Source organism: Mytilus californianus, unplaced genomic scaffold, assembly GCF_021869535.1.
Source record: "Mytilus californianus isolate M0D057914Y unplaced genomic scaffold, xbMytCali1.0.p SCAF_12, whole genome shotgun sequence".
Lineage (NCBI taxonomy): Eukaryota > Metazoa > Mollusca > Bivalvia > Mytilida > Mytilidae > Mytilus > Mytilus californianus.
The window spans coordinates 47,827,197-47,843,261 of record NW_026262604.1 but is presented as its reverse complement, the minus strand read 5'-3'; positions in this window follow the sequence as shown (position 1 = coordinate 47,843,261).

The following is a 16,065-nucleotide window of genomic DNA, read 5'->3' as shown; positions in this document are numbered from 1 at the left end:
ATACGCATGTCAAGGAAACCACTTCAATACTTTATAGATAAGATAGACTTATGACGTCTTTGTATTCGTAGGTTAATATCTTAATTGTTGATATTAGTTTATAGTGTACACTAGATGTTTCTCAGCGTTTAACCCATCGAAAAAACACCCACATACTTTTGATGGATAATATCCGGTCCTTCTCAATTTATGCGAGATCTCTATAGCTCTGATTATTAATAGCCCCAGGAAAAGAAGAATTCAGCTAACATTCCTTAATGTTAAATTAACCGGATTTGAAAAAAATGCAAAAATTCTGTTCTATGTAACTCTAATAGAATTGAGAATGGAAATGGGGAATGTGTCAAAGAGACAACAACCCGACCAAAGAGCAGAAAACAGCCCAAGGCCACCAATGGGTCTTCAACACAGCGAGAAAATCCTGCAACCGGAGGCGAGCTTCAGCTGACCCCTAAACAAAAATGTGTACTAGTTCACTGAAAAGGGACGTCACTCTTAACTTCGAAATATATAAATGAACTAAAATAAAAAAAATAAAAATAAGATAAGCTTTATGTCAGTCATATAATAGCACCCTAGAAGACTGACAGTACCAGACATATAATACGCCTCAGACCAACAGTGGTGTATGTTTTCTCTTTTCAACTCTTAGATTTGTTTTAAATTGTTTAACTAATAACTTCACTTTTAAAAACACATTTTTAGTTCTTTTTATATATATATATCTCAACCATATCTTTGGTAGACTATATTATTTTAACATTTATTTAATATATCAATAAAACAGGACTTGATAATTGAAACATTAGTTCAATAATGCTTTTACTTAGAGACCCCAGTGTACGTGTTTTGTTCCTAAAATGTTAAATCATTGTGGATAATACACTCAGATTTAACACAATTGTTACGATTTTTTGTTTTCAGTACCCTCCTTTGACTTTGAAAATGATTGAGCCATTAAAAGTGTTTTTTTAATGAGAGCTCCACCGATTAGTCCTAAGTACCCGAAATATCCGTCCGATGTACGTTATGAGAAGCTTGGTAAATTTTAAGAGTTTTGTTTATGTTTACATTCAATGAAATGTGTTTAATGCAACGCATTCAATTTTAGGTATTGGAGAAACTTTGTTTGATGTGGTTCTTTTTACAAGGTAAGATCATTTCAATGATTTTGCCAAAATGTTTACAAATATAGGTTTAAATAAAGAGGCGAAAGATTCAGAGGGGACATTTTAAAAGAGTCTATGTTAAGCACCGAGGTTTGAATGAAATGTAAAAACAATAGTTTTTCATAAAATTGTCGTTTTATGATGCCCGAAAATAAAACATGCTACACCATAGAAAAAGTGATCAGTATGCTGGAATTTCTCCCTGACACCAGATTTGTTTAATTTGGCGGTTTGATTTTCCAGTAGGTTTTTGGCGTTCCGGTGTGTACAAACTGTGCACACCTACTCGCCGACCTTTTTCCTATTTCCTTCAGACACTTGTGAAAAATAAGAAGATCAAAGAAGCTAGATAATTTAATTTCACATATCGATAACGTGTTTTTCCATTAACAATCCAAACACATCTGATTGTCTCCAATTAATATATTCTCCAGAACTAGAGATTAAAAAACCACATAAACAGCTTCCTCTGCGAAATTTCTAAACAATTACATCGAATTTAAAAAAAAACGGTCTTCTCTGAACACGAATATCTGACAAACGAGACAATTTCAACATTGAAATTGTAAATTTTCCTCTTCTTAACAGCAATATATCAACTCCACCCGCGTATGGGGTATACATTTTTCAAATTGTACGATATTCAAGAGCTTGCAGCTACTACTCAGTCTTTGTGAAATGTCATCGGTGTCTAGGTAATAACTAAATAAGCAAGGGTTTTTGTCAAAGAATGTCTCGTCTTTTTTCTCAAATATTCATGGGAAAGTACCTTCATAAAAATACAAAATAGTCTTGAGTTTTAGATTCTAGGTGCTGAAGTTGTGGATCTCTTTATTTACTGTACAGTCTTCTCTTTTGCGTCTTTGTCAAATTTACTATTAACTACGAAAAACCGTTTGTTGGCGTCTTGGTTAGATTTATTTGTATATCTGTTTAAATTTTTAGTCAGTTGTGTTGTATTGTCTGTGAAGTATGTTTACAAAGTCTTGTTTGCTGGATCCCAATTATGATCACATTGACCTATTATGTTTGTTTGGTTTGCTCACCATATTTCGTCAATTTAACGAAACTACAAACAACTGTCATTCCAGTGGGATGTTTAGCTAATCATAAATCTAGGTTTAACCCATCATTTTCTACGGAAATTGCCTGTACCAACTAAGGAATACGACAGGTGTATTTTCACTCGTTCTGTTGCTTGGTAACGTGTGATTTTGTCAGTTTTTATGGACATTTCCTTTTTGAATTTAGCGTGGAGTTCGATAAATATACTGTTTTGCATGTAATGTAACACAGACATATGAAAATGGTTTAATTTTTCATATCCACTGATTTCCATGGGAACACAGTGCTCTTGCAGAGATACTCGTCAAATTTTCATCCAAAGCTTGGTAAAATATGTTTTTTTTTAAATTTAATTAGAAAATCAATACTTTAAATTAGTCATTTATGAACTCTTATCATAAATTTCTTAAGAAAATAATGTTTAGCAACATTCCTTAATTTATTCAAATATGAACCTTGTATTGTAAAGTCAACACTCTAAGGACACATTTGGGTCATAAATAACTTATTTGAAATACAATGGTTGCTTAGCAACTTATACATTTCTTAGTATCGAAATACAATTTTAATTAACAGCTAATCTTAATCAAGAAAACTATCAGATTAGTACGACTATGCAACATATTCATGATTTTCTAAATATTTTGTATTTATATATCTATTCCGGATCCTTTGGCCCCTTTTATCAGCCAAAACATTAATGAAAAATTTGAATTTGACTTTCAATAGATATTTTAAGACAACACAAATATGTTAAAACTAGTTAACCCTTAGCAAATTATTGCACTACCTAGAAATATTTGTCTTCTCCTTGATTACTATAGTACAGGTACGCCACTGAAACATTATGTTGACATAGAAATCGAGAAGAGGCTACTTAAATAATATGGATTTATAGTATATTCCGACTTTTATTTTCTTGAATTAATTCAACATGAAATTAGGGAAACATTTAGGTGTCTAAATGTTAATCTCTGCTCAATTTGTTATTTTTTTTTATCGCCGTTGGTGTGATAACATGCCCAATGGAGTGAAGAACACCTCTACTGTTTTTGAGTATACTATCTTCAAAGTCACGACAGCAATTGTTAGACTAAAACTGGGTAACATTTGCAAGTGGAAATATAGAAATAAAAAATAAAGTCAGATATCTACATATAAACATTATATCATAAAAAAAGATTAACAAACATTCCTAATCAGTATTAGTTAGATATTTGTCTACGTAGTTCAAATTTTAAAATATTTATTATCTTAACTATTCTTATATTTTTTTCTGCGTTTTCACAAAGCTCGGGCACCCTGAATCCTCCTCTGGACATGTCACCTTTATTACCTGTTGGTAATTGATATAATTTTGATTAACGAACCCATTACCTCCTTTAATACGTCACGTTCGTCACGCTTGGTCGCGGAGAAATCAAACATGCACACAGATGAAAGACTTGTCGACAATATCGGCGCGTACCTACCAATCTTTTTAAGTCCGTTCGAGTTATATAAATGTTCCTATAAACCTATATAACAATTGCCGTTGCTATACAAGCTAAGCAACATGTGTCTTAATATTTGAATACTTATAACTAAAATTAAAAACAAATCCACTATGTGTTTTACAATTTCACAAAAATAAATAAAGTGACACTGCGAATGGATCCTGGAAAACCTTTTTGTTTCAATCCTACCACAGAAAAATGCTTCAAAGTTTTTTTTCCAAATCCATTACTTTTTTTCAATTCTAATAAAAAAAAAAAAGAAAATATACATTATCGAAACGTTTCATGTACCGATAGATGCATGTTTAAAATTTTATCTGCGTTCTATCCCTTATTTTAGAGTTTGACTTTAAGAAAAAGTATTTCGATGATTTAACAACAACTTTTTTTTCATTAATAGACGAATATCTAGACAAAATGCACAGTAACTGCGCAAAATTTCATCTATATTTTTGTTGTCATAACGACTGACGGTCACAAACTGACAGACAAATGGCTCTAGGTCGAGTGCGCTGAGTTTCATTGTTAACGTAGCAGTCTACAGGGATATAGGTTACCTTACATTGACAAATTTGAAAGCCCGAGACAACACCTTAATGCCGCTTTCTTAACGTAAAAGCAGCACACATAATTTCTAATTTAACTAGACCGTGGATTGAACAAACGACATTCCGCAAATCAGGCAGATGTCAAAGCTCAAACAAATATATATTTAAAGTAAGAGAAACAAATCGAATGGCAAAACAAGACTAGCATATTAAACCCGGGAACACAGATATCGTCCTGGAGTCCCTATAGTGGACAGTGTATTACTTGCACATTTTTATCATACACCTTCCTAATTTATTTCATCATGTTTAAGCCTCAAATTGCAAGTAAGGGGATAAAATTATACTGCAAATAAATGTGGGTACATCTTAAAGTAATGGCGTGATTTCTTCCATTTGAAGAAGGTTAACAATTAGTATGTCTGAAGCTGTCAAACAAAATTAAAGAGCCTTTTAACAAAAAAATGTCCATATCCTTATTAGAGCTGATACTTTTTTGTTATATTTCTGATATTATTTTCCCCCAAAAGCAGTAAAACACTGGGACTGATCAAGGATTTTTGAAGGGGACGTAATTCCATAAAAGCGACTCGAAATTTTTTTTAACGATTTTATGCTAAAAACATACATATATTCCAATCAAACGGGAGCGTACGCCCGCTACTCTCCCATTGAATCCGCTACTGCAACACAGTACAAAAATATTAAGGATTTTAGATACACTATACAAATCCTTCATGGGACATGCATAAAAAAAGTCTTTTTTTCTTGTTTTTTTTATTCACCCAATCTGTATGCATTTCAAATTCAGTATTAATTCACGCGACAGTTTGAGAAATAAATAACAGTAGCGCAAATCACGTGCATTAAACATCGTATAAGCCTAAGGATATCATTTCAGATTCAACTTCCAAAAAGTAAAATCACAAAAATTCTGAACTCCGAGGAAAATTCAAAAAGGAAAGTCCCTTATCAAATGGCAAAATCAAAAGTTCAAACACATCAAACGAATGGATAACAACTGTCATATTCCTGACTTGGAATCCACATACACGCCATCCTTGTATCTTGTACATTTTACTAGTACACGAATTACCGATTACCTTGGCATTTGCCTGTTGTTTACACTCGTTAAAAAATGTATCGTTAAGTTCGAATTGTTTCGAGATCATTAAACAATTTGACAAAAAAAATATTCCGATTTAAACTTTTTAAATTTATTTTCAATTCTCTGAAACTAAAGCGAGTTTATAACTTGTGGTGATCGTATCATGACATATGTTTTAAAGAATTTATGAATTACTTGCCATATCTATTTGAATAATGATGTGAAATGACATGTGGGTTATACATTTACATCTCAAGATCAGCAACAGGGTATGCGACATGAAATAATCAAGACATGAGTTGCAAAGATGCTTTATTGAAAAGGTAAACTTGTTTAAAGTTTCAAGAATTCTTCAAAAGGGCGGCTTATCTAATGTCGCGAAGAAGTTTGATACCAGTAAACACCTAACACAATTGATATGAGTTCATAAATAAGTTATTGAGCAGGGTCGTTAGAAAAAGATAAACAAATATATTAAGAATTTGTATATTTTGTAAATTCAATTGAACATAAAATTATGTTCTTATGGAATGTCCAGAATTCCACAAACAACGACAATTTATGTTAGATTCTGATTTAAAAGTATGTATTGTATCAGTTTAACAAAACACTAGATACTGATATATATTTCGCTTCCTTCATCATGTTAATATGAACAATTCGTATTGTCACGAAAATGAACTATGCGAAACAGTACTTTACACTCTTTTGCTTTCTTTATTTGTGATATACGATGGATCATATGAATGACATAGAACAATTCTTATTACAAATCACGGCAGTACACTTTGTACACTTAACACACAGTCGAGGTATTTGTTCTTAAACTCTTAAACACATAAAATACAAAAAAAACAAAAAAAACAGGATATGTCGTATGTCATATCTTTATTTGAAAAATACATCCTGGTAAAAGTTTACAACTGTAATAGTATCGAAACCATTTTCAGTTTGATATATTTTGTAAACAGTTTATTGTTTTTTTTTGGTTATTTGTATTGTTGAGTAGCTGTCTCGGCAACGTATCTATCACATCTCTTTTTATATATTTTTTTTCTTCGATCATGTTTCTGCTGGACTTTTTCAAAAATGTTTGCCTCATCTGAAAGCCAAAGTAATGTTGTGTTGTACATATACATATATGTTGAAAAAAAAAATTAGTAGATTTCTATTAAAATATTAGCAGTTCAAAGTATTGGTTCATGGTATTTATATTACACGTAAAATAAAAGGATTATTTGGTAACATTTTAGGAAAAATTAAAAGGACATACAATTTCATTTTTCACAAATTTAAGTGGATATTATCATACACACATACTAAGGATAAAATAAAATGCATACGTCTAATGTAACGGTGACATGTAGCTGTTTCCATCCTTGCCCTTAAGTCTTAAATGGATAGCTGTATCATTGGAAATCATACCACATCCCTTTATGTTTATGTTGTCTAAATTGTTCGACGGATTATATGTCAGTAGATTAATTCTTAAAATTTAATAATTTTGCATATCTGTCCTTCACGAAACTGATAGGTGAGCTGACCAGGTGAATTCTGGAAGATATTGAACACCTCAATCGGATACGTGAATAACACTTTTTGCAGAAAAGTAAAGGGATGAGTTTACCAAATATGTGAATATGCAATACGTCCATAAATGCATGTATTAATTTGAGATAATATAAAGGTCAAGTATCTCTACTACAACTTAGTCGCACTTTACCAAATTCATTACTGACGAAAACAGCATCCAGTGATTTAGCTTATGTGACCGATTTGCACACCCCATAGGCAAACAGTGTCCGGAGTGCATTTTTAAGTCATGTGTAAAGTTTAGACGCACTGAAACTTTCTCCTCTATATTGTTTGTGCGTAATTTTCTTATAATGACTCTATGTCATAGGTTTACTTATTGTTATTACTTATTCTTGTATGCCCCTTTAACTCTTCCATTAATCATATTACAAGAGGGTAAAAAAATACCCCCCCCCCCAAAAAAAAAAATATCATTTTAAAATTAAAATGTATAATCATTTCTACGCCCCTGTGCTAAATCGGGAAATTCGTTATTTATGGGATAGGTAATAGTTGCTTGATCTTAAAAGCCAGACTGTTTAATGCATTTATAATTTTTCTAGAGGCGGGGAATTCAGAGCTTGGCACATTTTCTATTGTTGAAGCTAACATGCATTTGTCCCAGGTATATTGTTACATTAGATGGCCGGGAAATGGACGTATTTCCTGAATACAGCGATTAACCTTGTTTGCACGATACTCCCAATACACAATCGTATTATACCACGCCTATTTTTTTTTTTGTAAGTTCCGATGTGAATGTACTTGTTGCAACAGTCACAAATATTGCAATTTTAACGGAGATTTCAAAGTATATTAATTTGTTAATGTATTTATAACTTTAAACAAGACTAAACTGTTTACACAATCAATTCAACAAATTCAACATTTTCACATTCAATGTTTTTATCTATTAAATTTATAACAACGATAACGATTATCAATCATGATTTTCATTATAAAGTATTCGTAAGTTGATTCCTTTTTTTCAATTATTTCCGGCAAATCCATACTTACAGATTCAATGAGCATCGTATACTCTATGGAAGGGTCAACGATGAATTTGACATTGGAAGTCAAACCATACCTGTCTTTCAGTTCCGATGGAGATATGTATTATAATAAACCCTTTGCGATATTTAAAAACGACATTGTATTACGTCAACATATTTTAGAATTTCAGATAATAAATGTAACAGCAAATGACACAGGATTTTATTGGATAGATTATTGGGATCTAGTATCTACAATACAGCTAAGCATAACTAGTATGTTTATCATTATGTGCTACATGTTTCTGATGGATTCTTATTGTATCAGTCGATAATCGTCTGTGGTAAATAGTACATACTAAACAAATAAATGAAAAAAACAAAATTGATGAAATGCAAGCAGAATGATAGATATTCATGATAGTCCCATGTTTATTAGGGATCTTTGGATATAATAACAAAGTAGAAGGTATGGTGAGCAATTTGTCTGGCCCTATCAAACCTATCAAAAAACATTCTTCATATGCTCATTCAGGTAAACATTTATAGTTTTGAATTTCCTCTTACATAGAAATAAGAAGATGTGGTATGAGTGCCAATGAGACAACTCTCCATCCAAGTCACAATGTGTAAAAAGTAAACAATTATAGGTCAAAGTACGGCCTTCAACACGGAACCTTGGCTCACACCGAACAGCAAGCTATAAAGGGGCCCAAAATAACTAGTGTAAAACAATTCAAACAGGAAAACCAACGGTCTAATCTATATAAAAAACGAGAAACACTTATGAAACACACCAACAAATGACAACCACTGAACAACAGGTTCCTGAATTAGGACAAGTGCAAACAAATGCAGCGGGTTTAAACGTTTTAACAGGCGCCAACCTTCACCCTAACCTGAAATAGTAGTGTAACATTACAACATAGAAAGACACACTATAACATATCAATTGAAATGGCTTAACTCAATCAAAAAGACATATTAACAAAATCAAGTAAAAATACACTGAACGAATAAATTTGATCTATGACACAATATAAATACAATATCAAATAAAAACGGGGGGAGCTTTTGGGCGTCACAATTCTTACATTTACTGCAAAAACTGCAGAAACAGCCTCATTTTCTTGTTATTAATATTTAGATATGACCGAAGGTTTTACCCGAAATGATATGTTGCTATATGATTTATTTCAAATATTAGTGGGTGCAAACTATCTGTTTGAGTAAAGTTTTGAGTAATATTTTATTATGTCCAAATGTTTAGAATGGTTATGTTTTTGAAGAAATTTTGTATTCCGTTTGTTTGTTAAGATGAACAAACATTACAAACCATTATTCTTGAAAGGTTTTATATCTAAGGACAAACTTAAGTCGATTATCTATGGAACTCATAAAACATATATATGCGGTGCAGGCGGTGTTGCCAAGATGTCACAGAAGCAAGCGTTCGAATCCCGCTGAGGGAAGAACAAAAATTTGCTAACGCAAATTTGAAGATCTAACATTGTTGGGCTAAATTTGAGACGAATTATATATATATTATGGTGTTAGCTCTGTATAACCACGTGTTATCCAATGGAGAATGTCTGTCATAAAGTTGTCACATATTTAGACGTGTATATATATATATATATATATATATGGTATGAAAATAGCAATAATCAACATTCAATTTATCTTTGCATGGATCAATTTCAAAATAAACTGATGCAGATACTAAATTATATTACACGAATGCCCAATAATGAAACTTAAACACGCCTTAAATGTGTGTTATACAAATAATTGTTATATTTTATATATTCGATATATTACAATTTTATCATACACCAAAGAAATACATATTGAATTTCATACTGTTGTGGAAGGTACGGTTATTTGTATGTCAACAGCCAGACTACCTAGGGAATTTGCAAAAAACTACAAAGGAATCAGCCTTTTCATGGTACATACATCATGGCTAAACAAAATACTATCCCTGAAGAAAATTCCGGCTGGTCCTGACATATGACCGACCCTCCATGTAAGCTATCTATTACTTGGGTGATACGTTATTGACTATGCGACTATGCGAGCAATTAGCTATCAGTATCAGTTTTTAAGGGATATTTTGTTGTTTTTTATCCGTGCAGAAGAAAGAAGGGAAATGTGTGTTTTGAATTATTTCAGCAATCGACTAATTCGTTGCAGGCATTTGTGGAGTATTTAGAGAATATTTGGAGGTTTTTCAGAACAAAAATGTAGCAGCAGACGACGCATTGACAGGTTGCCATTTTTTTTTTACCTAGAAGGAACAGCTGGGTAGCAGTCGTAAAGAAAAGGCACAGCTTTGGTCCCGTTTACCAGTATACCTAGAAGTACATTGGTAAAATGGCCATTGTTTACACGTAGCGTACATGTATTGATTTGTTACATCATAAAACTGTTTCGTTTTTTAAAGAAAGCATTGGAATTAAAATCTCTAACTATTTCACTTAAATAACTTGTGTTTGTCAGTTATATTCCTTTGTGCCAATCTTGTCAAAGATTAACATAAACATATGTCAATTCCACGATTTGCCTCCGCTTTCTGGTATATGCCCTAACATAGCTGACAAGGTAATACTAGTATATAAGAGAGGGGAAGAGTTATGTTGATAACAGATATCTTGCAGGTATTAATTGTCTACGGTTAAAGGTGACATTACTTGATAGGTTGGATTTCAATAGGACGGTAAGCCCGTACATCGGGAAATGAAATATAGAAGCTGTATAGGGGTAAAATAAGGAACGCTAGCAGTCAAGCTGACACAGTGGGTGGCCCATATTCTGTTAAACAGGAGAACTGCTCTTACTACATAACATCGCTAGAGCAGAGAATTACAGAGACATGGAAGTCCGTGAGCCGGTCCGCCCTTATTTTTAAGACTCGAATGTAATCATCAGCCAGGGCTCGTCAAGTGGATATATAAGGCATTATTCCAAAAAGGGAATTTGACCGTATCATGCTGGGGACCAAATCCTAATTGATAGTTCAAGAAAAACAACAATGGCCCCGTTCAGAATTTCCGAGACTCAACTTTTGTTGTCGTTTACCCCGTCAAGTGTAAAAATAGGACATGGCTGGACCGATAAATATGAGACAAACCTGTCACAAACACATCAACAATGCAAATCGTTATAACAGTATTGACCAAAGTAGTACATATCCGACTGCAGCTATTAAATACATAAACAGGAATGATGTCTCTTGTTCTGACGGGAGTTCTCAAATCAGATGTAGTTGATATTTTACTATCCCAGTGTGTCAAACAGCAGCAGTTGTGTTTTCCAACAGCACAGATAATACTATTATAACAAAATGTAAACAAAATTCAGGTTCCTCAAAATGATTGGAGAAGAGGGCTTTTATCTAATTTAGGACACAAAATCATCCCTAGATACACAACAGGTTATATTGAAAGAAAAGAAAACTACAGAGGGATCATCAATTATGTTCACAAAAATGTGTTGACAAAAGGTTGGAGGTATGACGGCAGGCGCAACTGGCGAGCATTTTTCATCAATCTTAAATTATGCAGTAGTATGGTGACCCTAAGAAAGTAAACCCCAGTAATTCTGGTGCAAAGACGTAAAAGCGAGCGAGTATTATGCTGTGATTTCCGAAAGGAATAGGGGCATACAATACTCTGAATTGGTACAGACTAGAAAGAGGTTGGCTTTAAAGAGCTCCAAGACACCGCCAAGGTGCTATTTAACAATGCGTTTTAATGTCAAGCTGAATCCTTGAAGGACTAGGTCGACGGTCCCTGTCCTTGGTAACAAAGACGTTTAGGGACTTTCTTAATAATTATGCGTACCAAAAGTAGTAGTGAGAATTTGCCATGGGGTCACTGAACCAAAAGCAGTTGTTGCAGTATCTAACGTAAGGCACAAAGGCATAAAGCAGGCTGTACATATATTTCGATGGTCCAAACACAATGATCAAGCTACTTATGGAAAAGCGTGGCTCAGACAAGTGCAGAATAATCATATATGGAGTTTAGAAAGGTATGTAGTAGGGTATGGTTAACCAATATTATATAAGAAACAGGGGGTCGTTAAACTTCAACGGAACTGCTTGAGAGGCCAGAGTCAGTCTCAAAAAAAGAAATTAGATCAATGGTTTCAATGAATCAGTTTGAGGGGGAAGGTTACATACTTTTCGATGCATTTGGTATTGTGTCAGTATTTTATTATTCAAAAGTAATGTTGATTTTTTATCATTTAACAGGGTCCAACACGATAGAGGGGGTCTTTCATATAAAACTGTGGAGAGTGTAGTATTGTTAGAGTACGTTAGTTTTGGGTCACCAACGATGTTCTAATGAACTACATAAGAAGCAGTCATTTCCGGTATATGAGTAATGGCTAAACAGACAACGTATTATTACTAAAGAGAAATCCGGCTGTTTCTGACATAGGACCGCCCATCCAAGCTATCTATTGGTATTTACATAGTCCTTGACCGAATCCATCTGGATAGCTGTATTCGCCTGATGAAGCTTGTATGTCTAATATAAAATATAACAACTATTTTTATGACACTCATTAGCGTGTTTAAGCTACATTCGGAGGCATTTATATACAAATTAATCAATATTTGTTTTAAATATTGATAGGGATTTTTAAACCAGATAAAATATTCTTATGGTTATCGATTTTGACTGGGAAAATCGGAATAACGCACCAGTTGCTTGCATCTGGCTTTCAACTGCATGTTCTAACCTGTACAGCTAGTTAACTTGATGACCAGACTTTATGATTTGTGGAAGTAAACTGGGCACAGGATTTATGACGGCTCCGACCGGTCCTAGGACAAAATTCATGTTAACTTAAAAAATCAGATTTGGTCCTAGGACTGATTTTATGCCTGCCCAAAAAGTTAACTGTATGATAGGTTAAACATTTAATTGACTTTGCCACAACCAGTCCTGCATACTAGTTAACTTGTGACCAGGTCTGCTTTTAAATAAGTCATTAACCTTGACTGCTCTGTCTGAACCAGACCTGTTCTAAAAAAAATTAACTTTGGTCTGGTTAGCTCCAAAATAAAGTAAACATGATCAAAATTTAACTAGTAAACAGGACCGCTTTGATTAATGAATATCATTTGAGTATCATCACATACATGCATCAAGAGGTATGGTAAAAAAAAAGAGATATCCTTAGGACCGATTAAAAAGCAGATCTGTTCACATGTTTAATCTGGTGCAGTCCTAAAAATGCAGACCTAGGTAAACATTTTCTAAAATTTACTCAAACAGAAGTCAACAGGGCTGCTCTAAGTTAACTTTTTTACAGGTTAGGATTGCACCCATCTGTAGTATAACGAATACCGAACCGGCTGGCTACTTCACATTGAACTATGTTTACGGGGTTCTCATAAGTCTTGGTATGTACAAAAAATATGCACTTGTTTCGGAATTAGTTTGTTTATATCAACGTTCAGTTATAATGCAATTGTGTTGTATTATTAGGAACATTATGTTTCTAATGTGTGCGTCCGATATTCCGTACGTCTATTACACTGAAACTTGGTACATATGTTCATTATGACGCGAACCTATTCAATTATATGGTAAAACTAAATTACAGTTGTTTTATCGATTTCATGTTTCAATAATCACAGACATACGACAATCGCAAGTTAATTGTTAATGTTAAGGTATTTGACATTGAACCTTAAATTTATTTGAAAATTGTTACACATGTTATGAGAATAAAAAAATGTTGGTTGGCATGTGCAGCACCTAAAAATATATTATACATACACTTGTATATTTTTATTTTTAATTGCAGATATGTCCTGTCAACCTCATGCAATTGAGCGTGTTTGTGCCATTAATGGATCATCACCATCACTTACATTTAAAATCGACGAAAATATTTGTTACAGCTTAATTCAAGAAGGGCCGTTCTATGGTGGAAGCAAATATCGAATAGTCAGCAACTTTACAATACATGTAGACCCTCACATTTACAATGTTACCCCTAAAGACGAAGGCTTTTATAGGTGTAAGGTGCTTAGTTTTATAAAGCTGAAAGTAGCCAGTAAGTAGTTGTCTGTTTAATAGGTATTTCTTACATAATTATACAAATATTAAATATTACTGTCATACAAGTGAGAGGTTAAGCTAGCTATAAAACCAGGTTTAATTCACCATTTTCTACTTAAGGAAATGCCTGTACCAAGTCAGGAATATGACAGTTGCTTTCCATTCGTTTGATGTGTTTGAGCTTTTGATTTTGCCATTTAATAAGGGACTTTCCGATTTGAGTTTTCCTTGGAGTTCGGTATTTTTGTTATTTTACATTTTACTATATGTTAGTTTGATTTATAACAATGTAATTATACTATTATTTATACACCCACTCCCCCAATTGTCCAAAGGTAATGCGTCTGTGATCAATTACAGATGTAATAATTTTAACTACAGTTAAGGTTGATTGCGACTGTTATATAACCACTTTTACAAATAACATGATTGAATGTATATCAGAAAACAATGTATTACAAAATATTTATCAAAAAAACATAATTTCTATAATAGCTCAGTGTTATTGAAATGGGGGATGAGAAATAAGTTTTCATTGGAAAACAAATGTCAGGTATTTTAATTGATGATGTTGACCATGTAAAAATACACAGAAATAGGAAAATGTGTTGTCAGATGTTATTGTTGTTTGTAAAACACGTATTGACTTGATTATATTCAACTATGTCAAATGTGTTTTTGAGAAGATTGTTTCGAAACGAATAATAAGGAAATTGGTTAATGCATTTTTAGTATAAAGTCAGAGGGTACATTTATCTTTGAATTAAGGAAAAGATCAAAGGTAAGTAGTGACTTTCTTAAATAGTAAAAGATTTCACACCAAATCCTCAATTTCTTTAGACTTCACGCAAAATCTGGCGACAAAACAAGTAATGATATGAACGGACCTTAGGGTCGTCAACGAAAAGTTGTATTTTCCCTTTTTGATTACCTGAAAAAAGGATATGATAATAATCGTGTGGCTTTTCGATCTTCAACAGTTAAAACCCAGTTTTTATTTTCCGAAACATCTAATGAGAATAAAGAATAATAGATGAGCATGCATTTTACATATATTTCTTGTTATTATCCCGAGCTCTTATAATCGGCAAGTGGGCTTTTACCCCGGGGCAGGTATCAATCAATCAATGGAAGATAACATGAAACCTGCGCAAAAAGGAGGTAACAATTTATTTATCACTTATTTTAGTTGTGAAATAAACTCCAGAATATGAATAAGACTGGTCAGTTATACTTGATTAAAAGCATATTTGCGTTTTTTTTTTAATTAAATGTTCATTAAACGATTTAACTTTAAAGTTACAAGAATAATGTCTTTCTGTTCCGTCATTGCACACACAGTACCATCATTCACGGATCATAGATATAACGTTATCGACTGATCAAAGACATGACGTCAAACTAATTTCGGCTTTGATATTCTGAGCATGGCAAACAAAGATTATATGCCTTATGACAGCTTTATTCTGGTGGAGAGTTGTCTCATTGGCAATCATACTACATGTTCTGATTTTTATATTATATCGCGCATGCCAAAATTTTAGAATGATAGTGTTCAAATCATGTATGTTCAATAGACCTAAATCTTTTTCCCGCTATCGTTTTTAATTAAGTAAACGAACATCGAATACTCTGACGTTTACCCGTTAGAGTTTTAGTGGATATACCATTGCAGTATCTTAAAATACACCTGTTACGCAAATCGTTTGTTCGAACGTCTCATTATATTTCCGGAATGAGGAGTTTTTTTTCTATTGTACATTTTCATTCATCCAGACGTTATGCTTTTTCGATAATGGGAGTAATGACAACGCAGTATTAAAATAGACACAAAGTATCTTACAATTAACAAACTGTTTTTGTTTGCGATCGTTTAGTTATTCTATCGTATAAGATATTGTATCGTTTTCACAAAAAGTCAGTAATAATATCAAAACAAGTCAAAGATACACGGCACAGTACGTCTTAGATTCTATTTGAATCATAATTGAAACAGTTCGACAACCAAAACTATTTTCCTGTTCATTTC